Here is a 25,765-nt window from a genome sequence, read left to right on the forward strand (position 1 = left end):
GATGGATTCACAGTAAATGGCGATTTGGAGGATGGAATAGAGGGGATTTCGCGTGGTCATCTTCATTGGCCTGACTGGTGGGCAGGCAGGACATTAAACAAAGACAGGCTTTGCCCCCCAACTTAACCGAGCAGGTTGTAAAACCCCGGAGATCCAGACTGCTGCTACTGAACTCTGCCTCGAAGCACCCAGGACAAACATACATTAAAGCATTTATTACAGGTGAGTCGGGGGGCTCGTCCCCAACCTCTCCCCTCCCCCGAACCCTCCACACCACTTCACAAAAAAAACCGCTGCCGCTTATTTCATATCTGGGGAAAAATTCCTGAAGGGGATTCATGTCAGACGTCTCTTCTACGCTCTATGGCCAGTTATTAAGAGCTGCCGGTGCTGACTCTCACCCCGTGTGACACAGTAACTAAACAGCAGCCAAATGCTTTCAGTATAATTCTACTTACAGCTTTTAGATCAGCTATTTAATACAGTCAAGACATTTTATTAGAGTTTTTTTTTATTATTACTTGGGGCTGACTGGTGGGATTACACGTTGGATCCCTTTCAGCGATCGACCACACAGTTCTCATAAATGGAGTTTATTTAGAGGAGCCGGTTTTAAGTAACGGCAGCCCATTTACGCAAACGGAATTCGTATTAACGGCGGTATTTTTAGGGAGTTTATTTATGCCCGTGTCAGCGTGCTGTGCTGATGACGGCGACACGTGGCAGTTAATTATCCTCAGAAGGGTGAGATGCAGGTGGAGGACGTGCAGACCTCTTGGTGTGCAGCTTGGCTGCAGTATTATGAGTAAGCCTAAGTTAGGCTCAAGATTGGCACTTCACACTAAGACAGAGAGGGTATTAAAATGTGAAGCCCCTCCCAAAAAGACTGTCAAGTGTCTACAAACCCACTTTATTTAAAATGCATCACACAGCCACTTCTTTGAATGGCGATGGATCCAGGGGATGTGGGAAATATCAGGAAATTACCTCTAAATCGACGCAGGTTCGCGCTGAGTGATCTCCGACAGTCTCAGGGGGACACCTCCATTTTCAGGGGCCAAAACCGCCCCACGCATCAACGTGCCCCGTGCAGGTCACTCAGCTGTGAGTCCCGACCGCTTTGGAGTGCCTGGTACTCTAAATATTTTATTACCCTGCGCTAAAAAGGTTGTTTTACTGGACGCCAGCGTGTTGAGAACGTCCCTCAGGTCCTGCCTACAGGCTTCCCAGGGAGACAAACCTCTTATACAATAGCATCTATAAATTATTCCTAACTGCATATTTTCACCGCTAGCTTCGCTGATAGCTAAACCTATACCTCGGAAATATTTCATATAGAAATGGAGCGCTGTAATATTCACCCATGTAGGTTTCTTTTACCAGATGGGCGCAGTGTTGCTTTTTAACAGCGTCATTATTAATTCCTTTAAAACACTCGGAGACAGACAGACAGACAGACCGACCGACCGAGTGCTGCCCGTCCCGCGCGCGTGTTTTCCGCACGTCACCGGATTCATGCGGCGGGCGCGCGGCTCTTCAGCCTCACGTGCGCACATATGTTTGCCTCCCAATTTAACCGCATTAAAGGTCTCCTGATGGGTCATAAATAATTAATTTCCATGCAAATTTCCCGAGGTAGACCCTGTTTATTTCATTCGTCCCCCCCAAAAAAAGAATCCTAAAGGATTTCGCCAAATGCATTAGTATTTTGCCAGTTATTTTCCCACTCTAAGCAGTCATTAAGGTAAGTTTCAGAATACTATATTTTATAAATCAGGTGTGTATAATAATCATATTCATATTTACATTATTCTGAAGCTCTGTGGTAACTGAAAGCTAATATACAGATATTAGGCCTATTGATAGACTCCAGGCAGCACGGACTTAAGATAATGATTACATCTTACATAGCCTACATATTAAGCATTCTTCTTATTTGATTTAACAAACATTTATGTATTCCTTAGACGCGAATAAATAAAACTGTGAACATAAATAATAAAATTAAAAAACGGAATACATAAATAACATCCAATATATAGGCCATATTATACAGTCAGAGTACATGAGAGTTCATGCATCTTCTTCAGAAAGCCAGGAAAATTGTCACCGCTGGAAGATCAGGAACATAAGTTAGATGCCCCCCCTCCGTTTTAACCCCAACCAGCGGCAGCGCAAAGGCCAGCGCAAGGAGAGAAGACTCCAGACCTGGACCTCGTTCCGCGGTGACATTGTTCGGTCCTGAGCCGTTTCATGACTGCAGCAGCTCAAAGCGTTTAATACTTTTTTTTTAAAGGAAATCCGTATGTAAGAAACTTCCTTTTAGCTCTATCAAAAAGCTTAATCTGACCGTAAAACTGCTCAAAGATCGGAGGATGCATGCTCCGAAATTGCTTTTCCGGTTAATCCTTCGTCTACAGCTCTTCATCCCCATGTAAACAAACAGGGCACTTCTGAGCAACTCAGAAAGGCAAAAAAGTGGCTTTTTTCTTGCGGCATTTGTGCAGGAACTCTTTCATCCTACGGGATGCTGGAAAAGCGGCAACCACCCGTTTGTTTGCACCGTGTATGGAGATTTGTAACAATGGCTTTTTGAAGAAGCTGGGACATTTGGAAGTGATACAGCCCTCGGAGAAGAGCGGGACGGGGCACGCGGAGAGGGACTGTCGGGAAGGATCTCAGCTTCGGCACCGCCGCGACTTCAGAGAGCTCAACTATGCACAAACTAATAATAATAATAATAATAATAATAATAATAATAATAATAATAGTTATTATTATTGTTATTATTATTAGATAGATAGATGTTTTTCCATAGGTAGAACATTAGTCTTTTTAACCCTTTGGGTACAAAAAAGAAAATAAATAAAACGTCAGAAAATGTCTCCTACACTAAAAGATCTATGCTAAGGACATCCTGAATGTTGGGTTTTATTTGTAGTTAATTAGATTTGGTTTGTTCCAAAGGTATGAATAGGAACCTGATAATTATTGGGGTTCCGAATAAACTAGTTTATTTAAAATGGTTATTAGCTTTTGGTAACGCAGGATAATCAGAAAATAAATCTTAAAACTGTTTCATGTATTTTTCCTAGACAACTCAGATCTGTGTGAAACTAAAATGAGTCTAAAGCTTATTTCTCCTGTCTCTCAATTGTTTGTCCATCAAAAAAAAAAAAAACACAAAATCTCATATCAGCCTCCTTTTAAATTTCAAAAGAGATCTCATCAAGCTCTAAAATAATTCTCAGATTGTCTCAGCTTTTGTGTCGCATTTTGATCTACGGTGGAGAAATTAGAGAGCTCTCTTTATGAACTCAGTCTATTCTCATCCCCAGCAGTTTCAAATACCTGCGTGAGGCTGGCACCCATACGATCAGAAAATAATAAAATGACTTCTCTTCACTTGTGCTGGTTTGTGCAGCAAAAATAAAGGTTTGTGCAATAGGCCTACTGTTTTAGGAGTTAGGGGACGAGATTGATTCAGCCGTTTCAAGTACAGCTTCAACGATGCTATACATGCCACTGCAACTTATTATTAAAGTTTATCCTTTTCTTGTTTGCCTGTTTTGTATTTTCCTCAAATTCAAGAAAATATTTAGTGCTTGGACCCCTGCATATTCCATGCTGCCCCATGGCCTTACAGAGACAACAGGGGGGAACAGTGCTTAGCAACCACAAAGACCAGGGTTTGAATCTCTGTCTTGGTTCTGTGTGTGTGGATTATGTTTATATTACATTGTGGGGATCTGTGAATGGTTTGGTTACTTATAGTTAAGGATATGCTGGGTAGGGGTTAAGGTTGTCATGTTGGGATTAGAGTTTTCGCCATTGAAATGAATGGAAAGTCCTCACAAAGATATAATTACATACCTGTGTGTGTGTGTGTGTGTGCCTTTTGGCTCCAGTCAAGTTTGGCAAGATATCGCATTTTCTTAAATATGACTCCCGTTCTCTGGCTCACTATGTCTACTTTATTTCTTCTAGTGAATTTCAGGAGAAAGAGACAAAATACAAACTAAATTGACACTGAAATATGAATCACAATTTTGCACCCCCAAGCTGCAGAAGAGCCAGCTTTAAGCAGTAACATTTTCCTTTTTTTGCAAACATTTTATTTTTTGCAAAAATAATTTCTTATTGTACTTATTATTAATACAAAGTCACTGTTGGGTAATTAGTTGCCATAGCAATGATAGAAATTGTGAATTCTGTGTCCTTTAACCAAGGACGTAAATTTGGGTATGGACGGTAAGGACGTGTCCCTGCCAATACTGCAGGAGCACTGTGTGTGTTTAGGGGGATGGGGGGTTCGGGGCTGATTTGGTCCCTACCGATATTAAAACCAAACCTACGTGCTTGTTTTTAACTGTATGAGAGTTGTGTGCACTGTTCAGAGAGATATGGAGGCTGAGAGCGACCAGCTCCAGAGAAATGGAGATGTCAGTAGACTGGATGAGGAACTGCGTTAACTCCTAGTCTGTGGAAAGATGTGGAAAAGTGAGAGGGAGCGATAATATATTTGAGAGGAGACATCTAATGGGCGAGTTAAAACCTGTCAGGATCCTCGGCGGGGGGGTGAGCGACAGGAAGATCAATGCGCATCGTCACCAGGGAAGTCGGAGATACCGGCCTGCGGCTGCAGCGGACCGGGGTCCTGCACAGAGGACGGCAGATCTCAGCCCCTTGAACCCGCTGCTTGACTTCCACTTGTCTGGTGGCACTAAACATGTGGTGTCGCCTCTTTCAGAGGTCGCCCCTTGAAATGTTGGGGACAGGTGACAGGCACAATCGCTCGGCCTGATGCTAAGGTGGAAGATGGGCGTGTCCTTAGCATTTCAGGCTGTGGAAGGCGATCCGACTATGGAGAGGCAGAGACAGTCTCAGCTTCAGAGGCCAGGACAGACGCAGCTTCAGAGGCCGGGACAGACGCAGCTTCAGAGGCCGGGACAGATGCGTGATAGAGCTGCATCCGCCGTCTGCTGATTAGTGACAGCAAGACGGTGGCCACAAGGACGAGGTTTTTGTCCAAATTAAAACAAAATTTTGCGTGCCTTTTAAAATTAATTTAAATATGTGCCTATCAAAAGTAAAACTAAACAGCATAAAACAATCTGTGGCTTTTTGATTTATTTTTTTAATTACAAAGCCAGCTTGTGTTTTTTTTTCAGTCAGTTACATATGTACCGGTACCACATAAGAAAAACTAAACAGAAAAATCTAAAATGTTTAAAAGTGAGATCTTAAAGGCCACATGGATCTCTCTGTCAGCATGCTGAAATGAACCAGCGCCGCTCGTTATGCGGGAGGGGTCCTGCCATGTCTCAGCGGGCCACGTGTGCGATCAGACAGAACAGCCCCCCACGATAACCCCCCACCCCCCAGGCCGGATGCATGATTGCTGAACGCGACGTCCCCCACCTCAGACCAAGGTGACCTGTACCCAGGAGGTCGATCGCGCTGCCCTGTGTTCACTCAGTAGGGGGCGCTATAATCAGGACTCGTCATTTAACTGAAGGATCACTTCGAGGGGTGGCGTTCGGCACCCGACCAATCGGTGATGCAGCACGGCAGCTCCCAATGACCTGATTCTACCTCCACTGTGTGGCTTCGTAATTCCTGCCTCGCTCCCCTGCTGGCTATAGTTGTATTATCAACCTTTGCTAATTAGGCCATGATTGCTCTGGAAGACATGTGGGCATTTTCCAGGTTATTGCATAGTTTTGTCTTTATTTTTGTGACAGGGTGGCTCTGAGATGTCCCCAGCACGGATGTTAAGGCGCCCCTTCAACGCTCTCCCGTCTCCGTGTGGTGATTTCGGCTCTCTGAAAGCGCTCCCTTTTTTGGTCAGCCGGCGTGTGAAATGCGATGGCGGGTGCCGGGGGCAGGATGGCGTCCGGCACGCCGGTGTCTGGCGTGCCGCAGAGGCTGGTTTGCAAAACAGGGGAGAAACACAAGTGTGTCGTATAGATCTGATTCTACAGTAAAGGCAGATAGTATTTATGCAGCTGGAAATAAAGACAGTGACCTCAGATTCTTATTTTTCATTAAACACAAACCAACTCCATTCCTGCTTTGTTCTCACCAATGGGAAACAGGACATTTAAATTGGTAATTCTAAATTTCCAGCACTGAGGTGTGCCGTTCCCAAGCTCGCCGGCGGACCCCCCCACCCCCTCCCCCCAAGGCCACAGAGAGCAGACATTTACGAAAGCCGGTCTGGGTGGAGTGAGATTAATGCGCGGATTATGGGATGGAGTGCCGGCGCCGCAGGGCGGAAATCCCGGCAACAAAAAAGCTACTTTATAAATACGCACAGCTTTCAAATACAAGGGTCTGTGTTGAATACACCGGCTGGACTCGGCGAGAGGCCATGAACATCATGCAGCATGAGCTGCGTGCGTGAGAACCTGCGCCAGGTCCGGCTCGGTCCGGCTCGGTCCGGCAGGGGCATCAGAAGGGCCTGTTCTCATTGGGCACCTCAGCATCTGAAAGACAGCCGCACAGTGAAGGCTTAAGCAGTGTTAAGTTTGAAGTTTCCCCAGTTACACTTTAATTGATGTGAAAGACGGATACATGGGTATGTGGGGCCTTTGGATAATCACATGGACTGGGGGGCTAAGGGAGGGTAAATCCAGAGTGGGGGCCCATGCATCTTCACATTACCTCAGCCCCCTACTCCCTGCCCCCCCCCCCCGTCTCCCCAAGATGGACATGTTTTTACCACTCACTCACTGGTCTTTCTCACGTAGTAATAAAACAGACTCCCTTCAGATCTGGCTGTAGTTACGCTTCTAAACTTCTGACCCCCCCCCCCTCCCCGCGCAGATGTCAACACGGACACCAATGCCAAGAGTGCCCGCTGCCCCCTCTGCGCCCTGCGTGGCTGTAACTGCCGGACAACCCCGACAGGTATGGGGGGGGGGCGTGAGAATGCTGTCTCGGGGCATGTAGACCAGCCTTCCGTGAAGATCTTCAGACTGTGAAGCCACGAACCACAGGAAATGAAATGTCATAACGCCGCATGTCTGGACGTATCGTGGAAAACTGTCGCTAGCATCCAAGGAACTGAGCTGAAGGTAAACACATCAGGTGTATAAAAACCACGGCACACCTTTTAGATGCTAATGAAGCATCTGCGTCCATTGTCCCGCCTTTACGTGTTTGCACAGCCAACAGCCTCAAAAGCACAAGATGGCTGAAAGCTCTTCATTGCGACAGACTTGCTCGGGGCAGATTCGCCGCGTTCCCGCACAGAGCTGCGGGAAGCGAGTCTCCTCTGGATTTGCGCGCCCTGAATCCGGCCGTTTGGGGGCCATTCATCTTGAGATGTTTATTTTGCGAGGACTGACCATAAATAGGAATCATTTAGGGGCAATTAATGGAGGTATTTAGGCTGGGGGGAGGTGGCTGGAAGCAGAGGGGCTCAGAAAGGAACGGCATGTGTTTGTTTATCGCTCCCCTCCCCCCACCCCGGTTGAGTAGGTGAGAGGTTCTCCTTGCCGGGGTTCTGTCGTTCGTTTAAAAAACAATGGACACAGCACACAGCTGGATTGGTGCCTGTAACCTCTGCAATGAGAGCATGAATAATGGAAACGGCTCTTAACGAACATCCCCACGTTATGTTAATGGTGCCGATTTCCAGCCTAATTTGTCCGGCCCTCATTACTCCCCTCTTCCGTGCGAATTGGAAGCGTATCGCCACTTATGGCAGGCTGCGAGATGAGCTAATGATCGTGGCCCCGAGACGGACAGGCTGCCCTCATCTGCCAAAAGCTGCCCGCTTGTTTTTCCCGTTGAAAAAGGGACGATCGCTGCTCATTGTCGGCAAGGCTGGCGTAGAACACGACGTCACAATGTCACAATGTTGCGTAATTGCACACAGGATTCGGCGTTTACTGTCAGGAGTCTCTACTAAACCACATTTTGGAGGAGGAATCACCTCAGAATGGCTGCTTGTAAAACTGAGGGAAAAAAGACAACAACAAAAAACATGCTTTCGGTGGTCCAACAGATTCTTCTGGCTGCCATAGCAACCAGGTAGTCGCAGATCTGTCTCCGGGAGTTGTGAGGGCTGTTTACAGTAAGCCCGGTGCTTTTATGAGTTCTGAGGCCACCGCACGACGGGGGAGATGTGTCCTAGGGCTGCTTCCGAAGGAGGCCCCCGCCTCATGCCGGGAACGGCCCATCCATTCTTGACGGGGAGCCACGGCAACCGGCCGCTCCCCTCGTTAAAACAATTATGCCCACGTGATATTCGTCTCGGAAAGTGTGCCACTTAAAAAAAAAAATAATACGTGGGATGTCCTGTTCTTTTAAGCAGGGGATTTAAGGTGAAGTGAGGTTAAATTAGCCGGGATATTTAATTACTGGAGGTTCTGTTATTATACTGTGCAGTTATATGAACATTACATTAGCTAGATTAAAGGTGCAATCAAAGTAATTAACTTCTGTAGCCTTGGTACCTTGATGTACGTTTATATATATAGGATAAGAAGGTTTGTTATATTTAATGCTGCGGAGAATCGGCTGGAAATGCCTGCGTGCGTGAGTGTGTTTCGTGACGGTGGCTTACAGTGAGGCGTTGCCGTCGTTGCCTCGTACGCTGGGCTCTGCACGGCTGGTGCATACCAAGCGCCTCAGCTGGGCCGGGGAAAAAAAAATCGCAGAACCAAAAAAAAAAGAAGAAAATCTTCACATGTGGCTGGAAGCCATCCGCCCAACTCGACTCGAGGAAGAATTATTACTAGAAAATAAATATTCTTACTGTAAGCCTGTCACTTCGCTCACAAGATTCTGTGGTTTTTATTGCATATATGTATGTAAAATCAAGTTTGAAAGGTTGTACGTGAAAATAGAAGGTCCAGATATTCATTTGTGTCAACAAGCAGACATTCTCTAAATATTCTTGGGTAGCGGGACATAGTTTTGTCTTTTTGGGTGGGAGCAGACTGTGTCTTTACATGAGATCATCATGGAAAACCGGCAACTATTCCGTTTTTGCTAGAGCGAAGATATAGACATAAATCTTGTGGTGGGACTGTAATTTGGGCCTGACTTTAATTTTTTCCCTGACACAGTGTGTTTGGCCTGATTTATACCATCGGTTCCTGCTTAAAATCCAGTGTAGCTCAATGAGCGCATTGTGTACAGTAATTGCTCATTTTTCTTGCCAGTGCTGGTAATTATCCCTGTTGTGTTTAAGTTTTTGAAGTTAATCATTTGTCATCTTGAATATGAGCACTTTTGGAGTTTCAGAAAAGCTTCTCAGACCTGACGTGTTCTGCTAGCCCGGTACCTTACTCTAGTTAGGGCTGTTAGCACAAGTCGTAGCTTCAGCTCCAAACCCGCAAACCCACATGTGAGTCTTAACACGCCGGACTGATTTTAACCCCCCCCCCCCTCAGCCCCGTTCCGGTCCAGGTGGGGGCCCCGCTAATGGGAATACTAGACCGGCGAATTCCCCCCTGCGGCCGGCGCGCTGCGTCTCGCGCCCGAGCTGTTGCGTGTTAGCGTGGTGGATTAGCGTGATTCAGGGTCTGCGGCAGATATCTGACAGATCAGCTTGGAGATGGAGAGCTTGATTTGTGCGCAGCGTGGGGTCACTCGCATAGCACAGGGGAGAGGGGATTTCATACACTCTGGGAAAGCAAATACCTCTCTAATGCTTCAGCAAGATCCTGAATAAAATGCATATATCAAAACAATCGCAACATTTGGCCGGTTTGAAAACGGCTGTGTATGATTTGTGATCGAACTGCAGGAAGATGATGATTCTCGGCGAGTAAACAGAAGCTGGACAGTTTATTTTAATCTGAAATGGTTGGTAGTTTCCTCTGGGGGGCAGTAGAATAAGGGTTGGTGCTTTGTGTCCCCGTGAGGATTACACCGAGCTTGGCCGGAGACCGGACACGTGGCCCCCTCCCAACTTGGGGCCTGGATTTGTCGCAGGGAACACTAGAAACGCCCAAGTCATACGAATGCTGATGAATATTTTTTTATTATAAATATAACCCAGACCCTCAGATATAAAACGTAACGCATTAGAAATACGACAGTATTTATTGGTAATGATTTCGCCCTGAAAAGCAGCGAGACAGATGGCAGTTGAAAGAGAATTTAAATCGACTTCAGTTTTTCTGAGAATTGAAAGGAGATTGTGTTTCTGCTCTCTTTGAAATATAAGACAGACTCCTCACAAGTCGGCAGCTAATCGTATCAGCACCTTTTCTGTGCCGAAACCAAGCCGTTTGCGAACTGATAATAAGAAACATTTCGTCTCCGAGGCGCTTTATGTACGTCTTACTTGTGGAACCAATTTATTTTGCTGTTTTTTTTTTTCCTTTTCTGCTGCCTCACACAGGGCAGTCTAATGTTTTTGGACAGGAAACATGGTGTGGATGTGGAAGTGAGAGGCAGGCAGGACAGTAATTGAACAGAATTAAAAGAACGGCTTATTTCCTTCACTGTAAACAAATATGCATTGAGGTCTGAACGCGTCTGATTCACTGTAATAATTCAACCGAAAACCTTTAGCCCCGAGTTAAACATAATACTTCCCGCAGTTAATTAAATGCGCTTTGAACCTGAAGTAAAGTGAAATTACGCAAGAAATACGATGTTGAAACCGCCTTTAAGGAATTCTGGACGCCTTGCGGTGCTGTTGGGGCTGAAATAGCCTTCATCCTTTCACTGTGCCTATGTTTGGGAAGGTAATAAACCCCTTTGTTTGTGAAGTTCGGTGTGGAATTTACACGTGTCTGCAAACATCCACTTACGGTCCGGCGGCTCGTCAAACACGCCGTAAAACATGGGATAAGCAGGACAGGCGCATTACAGGTCTGACGCGGTGAGGTAGCGCATCTGTGCTGAAGGTGGCGGATGAAGAGGTGAAGAGGCAAAGTTTCTTCATCTTTCTATGAAGGAGTCACTGTCCTCCCAGCCAGATCTGACCCAGTATCGGGCTGCCATATAATTTATCTCAGCTTCGACTATGCAAAACCTCTCGTCTGGCCATTCCAGAGTGCAAGTCTCGGGGTGATGACCAGTCGTGGGACGAGGTCATGGATTTTGAAGTCTGCTCCTTAGCCCTACTCAAAACAGCAGGGATCACGACCGAGGGCTGAAAAAATGGGGCTCTGTCTGCAAGCGGCTAACGATAGGTGATTGGCCGGCGGGCTTTCCGCTCGCGTGCCCTGCCTATCAGCCGCTGAGATCTGCGGCATGCGGCTGGCGTGTCAGTGGCTCTGGCAATCGCTGCCCAGAGATGGTTTCCTTTTCCCGCCTGTATTGATCTTCCTGGGGAGCGAGCGGGGCCCCTTTCACAGCTGTGCTCGGAGGGCACGCTGGGACAATGCCGCTAACGGTTTTTGCTGCTTTGAGGAGGATTCAGGGCCCTATTTTGGGCCTCTGGAGAGTCAGAAACGAACAGCTGAATATTTGCCTCACCTCTCCATCTTAACGCAATTTCACACACGGGTCGCCTCATTAATCTGCTCGTCGGGATGAGCCTCTGCCACCCTGTTTTCCCTATGGGCTGCGAGGTTTGGCCACGGGTTTGTGGGCCAGCAGTAGGTGCCTGAGTTCAAACCCAAAGCCCCAAGGGCTGATATCTATGGCCTTTTGCTCTGCTGGTTTCACTTATGTTGTTTTTTTTGTTTTTTTTGTAATTATTCACGTCATTACTTGTGTTGTTGATTAATTAGCCTAGCGCACACTGCTATCTAAAGCGAGTTTATTAGCTTATCCTTCAGCCACTGGCACTATTGGGAATAAAGTCGGGGAAAGTACCTTTCTTAAAGGTTAACACACTAGCAAGGGCAAAGCACCGAAAAAAGAAGTCAGCTGGGCCTCTGTCACCACTCAGACCATCAACCCTCAGGTCATGAGTCCCGAAGCTCTCTGTCGACTGCCGCCGTCAGGTACGCGGTGAGTGGCCTGCTCCGTCAAGCTAACCCTAGCCCATAATGCAATTCTGCGAACCTTAATTCGGCTAACATGGATCAGCTTTAGTTTCATCAGCTGCTGCCCAGCAACGTAGGAATCTCCCCCTCGACTTAAACAGAACACGGCAGATCTTGGTGGCAGAGCCCTGTGGCGTCACGTTGGAATTAAATTCCCCAAACAATTCAGAAGAAGGACAAACCATGACAAGAAAGGCTCCGTGATTCAGTCTCCCTTCTAAAGGATGCTGCTGATCTTTGAGCAGCAAATGTATATGGAACATGCCGCAGTAAAACAGTTTTTTCTGCCATTTTCTGTCGGCCAGCATTTGCTCTCATGCTGGAATGGACTGAAACATTATCTGACCCACGTTCTTTGCACGAGTGTCAATTTATTGAAGAGGAATTAATTAAATTCCTGCAAATTACCATGCTAATTTAGGGACACGCACACACATATATTGCCCTGTTATTTTATTTGAGAATCACTCTTCCCCCTATTCAGCTGATTCATTAATTTGTATACTCTAAGGAATAACAGCATGCATGTTACTTTTTAATTGATAAAACATTTTCATGCAACATTAACACCTTGACTGCAACCCTCAATTAGGCAAGCTGAGCGGGGAGTGAATTAGCGAGCGGCTAGTCAATGATACAGTCCACAAATCAGCCCCATAAAGAAAGTCGGAATTGTACCCATAACGTGCATTTAAAAAAAGTTTCTCTTCGCCTGCATTTGTTTTTAGATCCTGCCGGGGGATAGTCAATGAAATGCAAAACGATAAAAAATGTAAATACGCATAAGGTAAAGAATCAGATACCGATCCAATACAGGTGACGAGTCTGGTGAACGGCGTACTTTTAATGTTGTCTGGTCTCGTTACTTTTGGTCCTGAGTCAGTATAATCTGACGCGATTGTTTAGATGTCGGTAGCAGGGGACGGAGCCTCCACCAATGCAAAATACGAGCACTGTGGGGTTAGCTATTAATTGCAAGAGGTGATTGACAGTTGATGTTCGACAGTGGATGTGTCAGAGGCTCACCAGAAGCAGACAGCTTTTCAAATGAAAGTGCACCATTCAAAAACTATTAAATGTAGAATTCGAATATGAATAATAAAAAAACAGAGGAGCGCAGTTTTAATGTATTTATTTTGGAACCGAGTCCACTGTACTAAAGGAAAATTGCTTCTGCTGAATTGTTTTTATTCAAATCAAGATGACAGGAACATTTTCCACACACTCAGTGACGGAAGGAAAATTATTACCAGAGGTTCAGTGATTGAAGGTAAAACAAACAGCCCTTGGTCATGAAGAAAAGGTGAGGGAGTAGATGATATCGTAGTTTAAACACTGACTGTGTCAAAGATGCCAGCCGGCTTTTTTTTAGCATGTTTGGTAACGTCTGAGTGTTATGCCGTATCGCGTTGCCGGGAATGTATGCAGCATTTATAGTAGAGTGCAGGGATGGCACCCAAACATGAGCCGAGGGAATGAACCTAATTTCTGGGGGGGTCAAACCTGCGGGAGTTATTCCACATCACGTGACGCTAGACATGCCACCCCCCAAAGCCGAACGCGATGCCCCCACCCAGGTTACCCCTTCTCGCTTTGCGGTGAGAGGCCCCCAGGGGGCGGGAAAACTTCAGGACGGGAGTTTGTGTGGCCCAAAAGATGCCATCCGGGCTGAGAGGGGTGACCGTGACCTGGAAGGCTGCCGGGATAATGGAGGAGCGGACGCCAGTGACAGGCCACGGGGCAGATTAGTGCAAAGACAGCTGGGATTTCAGGGGGCCGTCAGGCAGCGGGGCACACAGCGGATAAGAAGCCAGGCTTGTAGCTAAAACTCCCCAGTGAGGGCCAGTAAGGCTCTGCCTGAAAATGAGGCTGTTGAGCGTAGAGGAGCAGTACGATTGAAAGGGCGTGACCTTTAAGAGCGAAAGTGTAAGAAAGGAAGGCCGTCGAGGCAAGGAGTGACTTATCCACTCTGAGTTCTGTTTTTGTTCGTTTGACCGGTGTCCTCGGACGTGGATTTGATTTCCTGTCAGGCCCAAGGTGTCACATGATATCGAACATAGAGCTAATGCACGGCCGTCATCCCCGCTGGTCGTAATTTACCCAGAAAACGTTTGGCAAAGTGAAGTAACGATTCGACTGAACGGCCCACCCTCACTGACGCTCAGAGAGGCGATGTTCTCCGCTGACGCCCTGTGGACAGCACCCCCCCACCCCCGCTTCTCCTCACAGACGTCTTTATCTCACCCCTCCACCCGAGATAATTTAACTGCTGCCGACACTAGAAAGCGCAGCTCTCAGGTCCCAGGTGACGAGTCACCAGCGGGTCCCCTGAAACAAGCCTGGGCGGCCAGATAAATGTTAGAGTGGCTTCTGCGATCTGCCCCTTGTCTCCGGGACAGAAACCATGAGGGCCGGCGGCAGGCGACGTTTTCATGGGCTCACATGACACGTTTGCCATGTGATGCGTTATTATGGATCATTAGGTTTTGACACTCTTCTTCCATGCCTACGGGAAGTCGACGATTCGCGCCGACCCAAGACAAGACCACCAAGAGGAGGAAACTTAAAATCGAAGGCAACGAAGACAGCGGACAGCCAGCGAAAGCTACCATGGCAGCCATAGCAACCGGCCAGAGCCATCACACCTAAGTGTCACCGTGGCTCTTGGTCATTTAATACAATTTTTCTAGTTATTTCCACTTCACAACAAGAAACACATTTAGGTCCTCGCTGACACCTCGTCTGCTTGTCCACAGTGCTTCAATTACTCCCGCCATGAATACTCCTCCCTGAAGGCAGATTCGGGGGAGAGCATGGATGATCGTAGGCCCCCGAGATCCAAGAGAGCTGTACTGTCCTGCAGCGCCGATCCACAGCAGATATGTTTGTTGGGGGATCGCCGGCATGCTTCAGACGTGTGTATGTCAGTCAGAAGAGCATGTGATGTTGTGTAAAGCGGGAGAGGCACAGAACCAGAGTTGCAGAACGCCCTGGTACGGAGAATGCCACTCTGATATGGAGAAATGCAGCAAAGCCGAACGTGAAAACAATGTTTATGGATCATATATATGATGTTTAAATGAAGATGAATCAATGGTCACTCTGCAGCAGTACATCCTCTGTGCAGTCCGCGTAGAGCCGCTTAGCTCTATGATACGTGTAACTGTACCTTTTAAAAAGCCCTTTATACATTTTTGCTGTTTTAAACGGCTCAGTAGAAGCTCAGTCGCGTGTTTCTCTCTTAAGCTCTTTGCAGGCAGAGATGGTAACTTGCCGCCAACGTCAGAAACAACCCCCGGACAGAGCCCAGCCGGCCGCGTGTCCGTAGTGTGGGTGGTGCAGATTCCACTCCCCCCTCCAAACTCAATAAACCCCCCCCCCCCACTTCAGAGGGGCCTGCCAGCTGCCCCCCCTCCCCAAGCTTCATCTCCCCTCTCCTCACACAAGCTAAGTGCCAGCACTCACTAACGCTAAATGTAAGTCTCCGTGGCGACCAAAAGAAAGTCTTTCCCCCAGAGCGGTATGGAGCACAGAAGCGTTTACGCCGAAGCCGAATGAGTCCGGCCTGCGTGATCCCGCTCCCACTATCTGCGGGGGCCCCGTTTTTCTTTTTGTCAATGCCTTGCGTCCTGCGCGCGGCAACGCACCTTGGGAGGAGATGATAGATGTGACGCCGTCCCCATTCGGGGGGGGGAGCTTTTATTACACCCAGCTGCTTCCTTGTGGGTCTTCTGGTGTGAGGAAACAGAAAAGCATTTGTCAGGCCGCGGGTCTGTAATCCATCTATGGCAGGGCTGTCAGGCTGGCCTTTGTCGGCACAGGTGTGCACAGACTTGCAGACTTTATCCAGTAACTTCTTCATTACTGTTCCTGCACTATTGTACTGTTAATTCTCAAAGACCTTATGAGATTGTGCCGGTTATACTACATTCAGTAATTATTTGATGGATTATTTTTGGTGCATATGGGTGTTTAAGGTAAAATATTTCGATTTATTATTACTGATTGTTTTTATGATTTTTTTGTACATTTGGCTTTGATTCTGCAGACAAGAACAAAATTAGTTATTCTTTTCTTTCTTTTTTTTTAAAAAAAAAAAGAAATTCTTAGCTTCCATCTGCATAGTCATGCCTGTGAACACGTGGCGGATTTTGGCTGGGGATCGAATTCTATTTTTAAATGATCTTCCTTTTATAAATGTGCTGTGTTCCTTCAGTAAACACAGAAATGCAAAAATAAATAAATCCTTAACGCTTAAACTGTAATTTAGGAAAAAATAAAGCAGATAGTAAATAAATCACAAAAAAGTTACACAGTATACATATAAAATGTATTTATAATACTTCTAGTATTATTCTGCTTTTGTTAAGCGAGTTCATAACGATCAATGTCACTTTGCTCCCAGTGTGTAGTACTCTGCCATCCAGCGTAGCGTGACGTCTTTACGAGTGGCTCTGGACACATCGTAAACACGATCCTGCGCTATAAAAGGACAAGCAAATGTCTCCCTTTACGTTCAGATCTCCAGCTGGACCCAAACGCCCCCACCGGCACCTTGTGGAGAGCGACAAATTCATAGACTAAACGTCAAGATAATAAATGCTGCCTCCAAGAAATGGAGGGGGGGGGGGGGGTATTCAGGGCAACTGGTGTAAACATAAAATCTTATTTATGAGCTCAGTGTTAATTATGAGCGATATAATGCTGAGTTAATACGTTCTTCCAGTATATCCTGTTTTGTAACTTTGGATAAGAGCGACCCATACAGAGAGGCCAGCTCCGAGGATGGGCTTTCAGCCACTGGCTCTAATCCATCGTTTTTCATAATGGTTTGGGGAACCGAACGGGCCTGAAAACATGCTATTGTGCAGACGTCAGTATAGATTTTCTGTTTCCTGTCCACTGAGAAGGACACAAAGGAAGACGCAGTCCGAGCTCCTGTGACAGGAAGCCTCACGACGGAGGCTCGCGTCTGGCTGCTACTCCTACCTCCGCGGAGGTCTGTTCTGCGCCGCCCCTGCGCCTCTAAAAGGACTTGCACAAAACCGGTTTCGCGCCAGAAGACCCCCGCTTCCTGCCTTTGTACCCGGTGACGTACGAGCCGTTCGTCGGGGGCAGTCCTGGAGCGGCCGGCAACTTTCTGCGGATTTCCGGGCTACTGAAACCAAGAACTTTGATCTCTGAAATGGCCAAATGAACCATCCTAAATAAATACAATAAATAAAAACAACCAGAAATACATCTGTTTTATTTTTAGTGATGCAATACCCAGTATGAAAGATCTCTAGACTCCCATGCAACATGCAAAAGAGAAATGGAAAACTTAACGAATTTTCTTGTGTTCATACGGATCCGCAAATAACAACTGTAGTCTAGGAAAGACCCAAGAATAGTCATACTTTTATGTTTATGACATGTTTTGTTCCTCTTGGCACAGGTTGAATTATGTTTTCGTGGGCCTGAGTCTGACACAGACACAAAAATCCAGATCTAAACCACCGATTTGTGATCCCCCCCCCCCCACTTAGAGGAAACATCCATTTGAAAATGAGAAGATGATTACTTTGGGGTTGCAGTCATGACTTACATGTAGTTATGTTAGCTTGCCAAAAAAAAAAAAGAACGAGCAAAATACTCCGGTCCAGACGAAGGTCTCGCCTGTATGCTGAAGATGGAGAAGTTTGTTTTTGTGCTAAGGAGGTCAGTTGGCTTCTGTCTGGATTTCGCATAACGCCCGAGCAAGAAGAATAAATCACACGTCGCTGTCGTATCTAAGAAAAGCCAACCTGAGCGTGGCGGAGACTCCTCCCATGAAGGGGGGGGGGGGGGGGGGGCAGGGTAAGCTCATAAGTAATTGCGATCCTGAGGGACACCCCATAGTTGAAGGGAAAAAAAAAACGCAATCCTGACACCCAAACAGAGGTTAATGTGGTGACCTCAGCCTTTGTGGGCTTTTTTTTTGTTGAAAACAACAACCATCTGTTCTCTGGCCTCTTCTGTGCGACGCCTAATGTCACTGGGCTTCGTAACATCGATCATCTGCTGCAGAACTAGTCAAATATCCTAATGACCAGACAGACCTAATTACCTAGCCGGACACCAGTTGTTGCTTTGCCTTTGCTTGAACTGGAGCTGACTGGGCCGAAGCAAGATATACCGTCTCTCAATAGCTCTAACGATCCCCCACCGCCCCCCACCGCCCAGCCCTCATACAATAAATAACCAGTAGGTAGAGAATTTGCTTTTGAGTTTGAGCGATTCCCGAGGCCGTCGCCGGCAATTCTGCCAATAAGGGATTCAAAGAAAACAGAACCCGCGGGTTTGTACTTTAAGTCCGTCCAAGACGATGCTTCCTATCAGGGTCCTTAGTGCATATTTATGTGGCGTCTATGATGGCTAATCTGGAATACGCATCTCCTGTGTGGCCTGGGACCCCTCGCAGCTTGTTAAAGACTTTAGAAAACTAAAGCGGTCAGTTCCCATGGAAAAGAGAGAGAAGGGGAACATGAGCGTTCGTCTTCTTACCCGGTCTGGGGGCTGGGACATTTTCACGGGCCAATAATGCAGATGCCGTAGGAAAAGAGAGACAGGCATGCCTGACATCTGACGGGCCGTGTGTTTTTAAAGACCTCCTTCATTTCTTCCGTGCTCCATTTTTAATCTTTATTAATATATGTAGTACGTATTTCTTTATGCAAATTGTGCAGTCTTGCTTCAGCAACCTTCTCAAAAATATTTCCCAATATTCCCAGTAGTGTTTGTAAAGTAATAAGGCTTTAATGGAATGGTTTCTTTCCTCAATTTGTTTAGAGTCGTATTTCTGCATAATTTTATATAAAGAAAAAACAGGACCTAGCTTTGCTGTGTAGGTATGATAAACAGTGGATTTTCCTTTGAGATGCATCTCTCCTAAAACAAGCCAGTTTTATATACAGTATGCAGCACAGGGTGTGTGGGTGCAGGCAGGCAGGGTAATACCTGTGGCCCAGAATCCAAAGCTTGGCCGGGGTCGCTGACTCCCTCCATTAAACGCGACTTACAGCGAACGCGTACATCAGCTCTAAGGAGCTCAGAGCTGATGTAAAGAACATATTTCCCAGGATGCTGTACAATGCCAGCGCCAGTCATGCACCAGTGCGGAAAAAGAGGACTATATGTTTTGATCACAGAGTCAGATCGAGGGAATGTTTACTGAAGCTCTGTGTCGAGTTTGGTCCTTTAACACCTTAGCTGTCTTGACCACCGTGATTCATGCTTTGTTTTAGGACATTTTTTGGTTTCGCTTACTGCACCTCTGAAATCACCTGCCAGCAATCTCACATGCATATTATGTCCTTCGTATCTTTCCCTTGACCATGTGATCTCAGTCCCGTTGGCTACTTGATGACAGTCTCCAAGTGTGACAGTAAAACTGACCTGCAGCCAGAGTCGCACCGGAATGTAAACGGAAATCCGCTGCTGCAAGGAAAGGCTCTGGGCTTTTCATTGGACGGTTGGCAGGGCCCCGCATTGTATTATCCGAATTCCTGAGGGCTATCCTGCCACTGGAAACACGAGCTGTACCCCGTGGCCTTTGAACAGGATTTGGGGAAGGAGAGATCTACTGTATCCGCTTTCTTACATGCAGGTCAAAGATGGCAGATAACTTGTGATAGTGATCTCAAACTGAGTGTCGAGGCTACTTGTCAGGTGTTTGACACGATGACCCTCTTCAGCTACCGATATCCTCTACCCTAGTTACCTCCAGGGTTAAAGTACCTGACATGACCCGGCTGCGGTGGGAAAGCAGAGCGTTACGTTGACCTGCTTTCTGCAGGGTTCCCTCACATGTTACTCGTTTGGTTAGCATGCTTGTTTCCAGCGCAGAACTGGTTAAATGTAAACAGCAGCACCCAAACTGGTCCCCCCCCACCCCATGCTTCAGGATCGTGCCTCCGCTGTAGACGCTTAGGTCCTGAAGCTCAGACGAAACCTCACAGGGTGAGAAAGAGACACGCCGGCAGCGTTTTGGAGGGAAGGAGACCAAGGCTTCCGTCCGTGTCGTCATGCCTGCGGCATGTTGCGATCTCAGTGCTCCTTTCGGAACAAACCTCCCCTGTGTGGGCCACTGTTTCCATAAGACACCTTCTGGAATGCTCAGAAAGCCTTTCCGGAAAAATCCACCTCCCTCCGTTTCTCTTCCTTAAACGCATACATGCAAACATGCGTCGTAAATCTAAATATATACAGTCAAGGTAAGGGGCTGGAAATTTAAACTCCAAGCTGCAGTGTGTAGACCTCTGCGTGCGGGTGTACAGCGTCTGAGTCATGCCTAATCGAGGACGGAGTGGGGCTCCGTGTGAGGGTATGAAGCCACGCGTTACCTCAGCCGGGCGGCTCCAGAGTGAGCGCCGCACATCCGGAGCGCTTCTACAGGACACAGACGACTTTCCGAAGCTTAAACCGTCTCACCAGGGCAATAAAAAGACAAGGATCTTACCACGCAAGCTTAGGACTGGTTTAATGGCCACGTGAGGACTGGGGAATGGCACGTAACCCAAAGACAGGGGGCGCCGTAGGCCGAGACAAGAGATAAAGGTGCCTTGGGAGCAAGGCTTTTTGGGGCTGAATGTCCTGCTCGAAAATGATAGGCCTAGCATTCGGTCGTGATCTAGATATGCCGTCCTTACGCACAGCAGCCTCACCCGTCCTCAGCATAGGTTCTCTGAGGTTCTACTGGGTCACTACAGAACGATCCAGATGCATCATGCTTACAGAATAAATAAATAAACCCGTGAGGACAATGAAAACAAGTCCCGGTGGAAATTAGTGCATTATTGCTGGAACACTCCGACCGTGCCGCAGCGAAACAGCGGCATGTGCGCAGGCTGCGGCGGCATCGCCCCCGGCGACAAAAAATGCGGCGAATAGTGTTGTGGCGAGTGACAGAAAGAGAGCCTGGGGGCTCTGGACATCATGGAACTCTAGATAACAGACCTGCTCAACACAAATATTTTAGTCAGTCCTGTATTCTGCTTAACGGTGAGCTTAAGCCTCGCGCAGACGCCTGGAACTCGGAGCGTGCCGTTTCAGCTCGATACTTTAAAATAAGATACATTTATCTCTAGGGGTCCATGTCAATCCTGAGGATTTGAATTATTCTAACAGTGTCTGTCCCACATTTACAAGCCCTCTGCATGAGGGAGCTCACGGCTGAGGGACTGGGGTCGGTGTCCCATTCCGCACGGCTAACCCCGGGTACACCCGCGTGCGACTTCCTGGTGCACAGCATGTCCTTTAAGGAAGATCGTTTTATCCTGTGAATGTCTAAGTCAAAATTTTTGAAGCTGTGGCGAGCATGGTGCCTACACAGGAAATGATGCCACACGAGGCCAATGTGAAACGACTGGGTTGATTAGAAACCAGGCAGAATCCGTTCGACAGAAACAGGCAGGCATTTCATTATGGTAATCTGCTTGCATTTAGCTAGCTATATACTCACGAAAATCTAAAATGAAAACTAAATCTAAATCAGGTTTAGATTGATATTCACTGGTCGATGTGCTCTCAGCGTCCATCTGGTCCCCAAAAAAGGCGACAAAATATCATTGCTGACTCTCTGGGTTGGAACCATCGAAACTTTCATGGGATGAGAAATTGATTTATCTTCCATGTCGAAACACGAGGCTGATACGGTCTCGTTGAAATACAATAAACAATAACTACATAAGAACGGGTTTAACTTACACTCCAGTATCCCTTGATTTCAATGAGCCCCAGTATTAAATCATTTTTGCGACAGCTTGAAATGCTATAACGTCAATTTTCGAGTCTGGAGCGAAAGATTGTGAAACAAAAATAAAGTAAACTGAAAGAAAGGCCTGGGTGCATTACGACAAGTACAGGCCTCAGAAGTTTGGAAGACTTTTTTTTGGTCAGGATTTTTTGCCTGCAAGGAACAGTGGCCCCTGGGAAATGTGGATTATTTTTTTAATGGCCAGTCTTGCTTGCTCTCCAAAACGTGGAGGGATGCTGCCCCCTCCCCTGGACTTCCCTGCCACAATGTAGCACAGCCACACAACACATAAGACTTTTCAAGGTGAAGTCAGACTAGTGAATTTGTACATTTTTACACAGAGACATGACAGCGTGACAGTATAGGACTCTGGCAAATATGCTCCCAATTTTTTCACGTTTTTCATTTGGTATCATCGTGCGGAACCGCTACGCCAAAGTCCGGCCTTGGAATCCACTTTATGTACAAACTAGCTATGCGGTTGTGCAACGGTATTAAAATTAAAATTTGAACGTATCAGGGAAACACAGGAGTCTAAGCGTGTTGTGTTTCACAGCTGTCAGAAAAACGAGATCCGTACATTCTGATGGATTTTTGCGAATGCGAAGAACATTATGTACCTGTCCGGCACTGATCCTCGTTAAACCTCGGAATCTGACGCATAGACACTTAATAATTAATAATTATGTATCATATTTTTTTATCCTCTTGTGGGAAATTAATCATGGCCATAGTCGACATTATTATCTACCACAATCCGATTATGTGAAGATGTCATGATGTATATTTAGTTTGACCTTTAGTGAAGACGAACAGCCCAGATTCCTTTCATGAATAAATCTATATGCGCTCTACACTTAAAAGGTTCTGGCTGCACTTATATAAGATTCGTTTGGCCTCAATTAAGGAACACGGTCTGGAGTCTGTGCCGCGGCACTCAGACAGACATCTCCCCGCGGAATCCTTGCAGGGGGACGCCGGCCGCGTGGACAGGGATCTCGTCTTTTGAAAACCGGAATGCTCCAGATTATGTCAACTTTACCAACAGGAGTGATTTATCGCTAATTTTTTTTATTTTATTTTGTGCGCTCGTAATCATGAATTCCCCTTGATGTGTTTTCCGGGTTATGAGAGACACATGCGAAAACCTGTTTACCCTGCCTCGTAAAATTTTCCCTTCACAGAGATGGCCAAAAGAGATACAAAATCAACTCTCTTACTAGCTTTTACTTTAACTGCTTTTTGTCATTTTTATATTTCATGAAATAAGTCATGTCTGTACCGTCTTTCATTTGTATTTCTGATGCTTTTAATCTAGAAAATATGTATTTGTGTCTTTAGGAGGTACTTTCAAAACCAAACCACAATAAATGCATTGTTTGGCTGAAAATTGCAAACAGATTTAGCAGTTTAGTTAAAAACATTCATGGCTAACCCGAGCAGGAAGAATAAAAGCCACACACTCGCATTTTTCTGCGACTCTATAAAGGTACCATTATTCCTGCGATCCCGATAAAAATTAGAAACAGACCGTTGCATGCACGGGTACCACTGACCATGTTTATTGCATCTCATTTGAATATCGATATTCTCCTGGGCGATACCCCCGTTCTCAGGAAATGCTCGTCAGTCTGTCGGGGCGATAGGTCACAGTTCTGGGGCAGATCCTGCATGCTGGCCGCAGAGGCCATTAAGCAATCCTGAACATTTTATGCTACAATTTTTTTTTCTTACCTCTCTGCCGAGATTGTCAAAAGCTACCAGTTTATTGACAGCATGGAGCAGGAGTCACGCTGAGTTTGCAGAGCCGGTGTGGAGTGCATCCCTAAGAGGGCCAAAGAGTCGGTGTCCGACAGGTTCCGCACTCCAGATTAACAATACAGCCAGGATTCTTCACATAGTATGAAGCATATTTGCAATTCAAGGTAAAGATTCAGCTTTTCAGAGACTCCAATGATTTTCATGATTCTCTATCCATATATCTTTCATAGTGCTCATCCAGTACATGGTCGCGGTGAGCCTGCAGTCTATCCCAGAATGCACCGGGCACGAGGGAGGGGATACCCTGGAGAGGATGCCAGTATATTATCACCTTTCGTTAAAAACACAAAAGCTGCCCATGGAAACACTGGTCTACACAGTGTTACATTTTTAAATATTGGCAAAGGGTAGCTTTTTGGTGCCACACAGGAAGAACAAAGCCTGAGATTATACTCTAAATCATAGATCATGCAATGTTATAATAATATAATAATGACATATTCCTATACCAAAGAAACGCCTTAATGTATTGTCGCTTGAAATAGACTTTATCAGATGCTTGGATTTCAATATAAAACGAGGCTTAAAGAAATATTTCATCTCTGGGAAGAAGCAAGCCGCCGCGCAGCGGGAGGAAGGCAGCGGCCGTGATCGACACTTTTAACCTTTTTTTTAAAATATATCACTCATGGAAAGAGCCCTGACACCGTAAATGAAAATGACATATGACATGTGAGTTCCAGAAAGCTGGTTAGCAGTGACAGGCAAATTGAAGGATGGCATCTGTCAGTTTTTTTTTTTTTTTAATTCGGAAGAATAACTGAATAACTGGGAGCGCGGCGCAAACATGTTATTAAATCGCACGACTCCCCCTCTGGCGCCTGTTTGAGATACAGAAACGGGCTTCTGTCACCCATGTGGCCGATGACTATGCAAATCTCAAATAAACACCACTGTGTTCCCCGGATTCTGCTACATATTTAAACATGATTTCATACACTTGCCCCACAATTTAAAATTTAAATTAAAATTTTAATGGGCTACATGTTCTTATCATTATATTAAATATTCATAACATTTCAAACTTCAAGTCCTTGAAAATAATAGCAGGGCCCTTGAAAAAAAAAACAATTCTAGAAAGCGTTCTTCCTTTAAGCGGATCCTGCTTTATTCCGGGTAAACAGAGTAAATCATCGTCTTCAGGCAATGGGCATGCTAGCTGGACATCGCGGGCAGATGGACGACAGCGGATCGCTGGAATCTGAAGCCTGGATTTGAGCTTGGATGCTGAGTGCCCTTGGATTCATGGGTCCGGTGGGCCTGTGCATCTCCGCGTGTACCTGCTCTCGGCCGCGCTCCACGTCGATCAGCCATTGCATTACTGGGATTCCACGGGCTGCCTGCTGATGGGTCTTTGGTCTTCTTGAAGCTGCCGTCTCACTGGCATGACCTTTGGGTCCTGACAGACACGTGTTCAGAGCGCTGTTATAACTGCCTTTCAGTCAGCACTTGCTTGTTCCCCCAGCCTTGTCGAGGTATGCATATCACATTGTTTGCGTTATGATGCATCTGTCGGCTAAGCACAGCAATCTCCAAAGGCTGGAAATGGGAAGTACCGCTTCCTGGTTTTCCCTACCACTTCCCTGGTATTCCCTACTGCTTCCCGGTTTTCCTTACTGCTTCCTTGCTTTCCTTTCCACTTTCTGGGTTTTCCCTACTGTTTCCCGCTTTTCCTTACTGCTTCCCAGTTTCCCCTACTGCTTCCCAGTTTTCCTTACTGTTTCCCAGTTTTCCCTACTGTTTCCCGCTTTTCCTTACTGCTTCACAGTTTTCTCTACTGCTTCCCAGTTTTCCTTACTGTTTCCTGCTTTTCCTTACTGCTTCCCGGTTTTCCCTACTGCTTCCCAATTTTCCTTACTGTTTCCCGCTTTTCCCTACTGCTTCCTGGTTTTCCCTACTGTTTCCCAGTTTTCCCTACTGCTTCCCAGTTTTCCCTACTGTTTTCCGCTATTCCCTACTGCTTCCTGGTTTATTCCCTACTGCTTCCTGGTTTTCCTTACTGCTTCTTTGTTTTCCCTTCCACTTTCTGGGTTTTCCCTACTGTTTCCCACTTTTCCTTACTGCCTCCCGGTTTTCCCTACTGCTTCCCAGTTTTCCTTACTGTTTCCTGCTTTTCCTTACTGCTTCCCGGTTTTCCCTACTGCTTCCCGGTTTTCCCTACTGCTTCCCAGTTTTCCTTACTGTTTCCCACTTTTCCCTACTGCTT

At 46.4% G+C, this 25,765-nt stretch overlaps 1 protein-coding gene and 1 long non-coding RNA gene across 3 annotated transcripts in view; one reads left to right on the top strand and one right to left on the bottom strand.

Annotated features, from left to right (window-relative positions):
• Window positions 1-25,765, top strand: part of LOC111847663 (adhesion G protein-coupled receptor L2-like) — a 169,151-nt gene that overhangs the window by 38,939 nt on the left and 104,447 nt on the right. The window contains exon 1 of one of the 2 annotated variants that reach the window (XM_072704390.1): window positions 6,864-6,912. The exons of the other annotated variant lie outside the window; for it this stretch is intronic. The gene's annotated coding sequence lies outside the window, so the exon portion shown is untranslated. Of the gene's footprint in view, window positions 1-6,863; window positions 6,913-25,765 lie in introns of those variants that run through there. 2 annotated transcript variants of the gene reach the window in all.
• Window positions 5,702-25,765, bottom strand: part of LOC111847667 (uncharacterized) — a 68,080-nt gene continuing 48,016 nt past the window's right edge. The window contains exons 4-5 of the long non-coding RNA XR_002839146.2: window positions 6,411-6,488; window positions 5,702-5,928 (exon numbers count right to left, since the gene is read on the bottom strand). This is a non-coding gene — a long non-coding RNA (uncharacterized lncRNA). The remainder of the gene's footprint in view (window positions 5,929-6,410; window positions 6,489-25,765) is intronic.

The sequence above is a fragment of the Paramormyrops kingsleyae genome, chromosome 21 (assembly GCF_048594095.1).
Source record: "Paramormyrops kingsleyae isolate MSU_618 chromosome 21, PKINGS_0.4, whole genome shotgun sequence".
Taxonomy (NCBI): domain Eukaryota; kingdom Metazoa; phylum Chordata; class Actinopteri; order Osteoglossiformes; family Mormyridae; genus Paramormyrops; species Paramormyrops kingsleyae.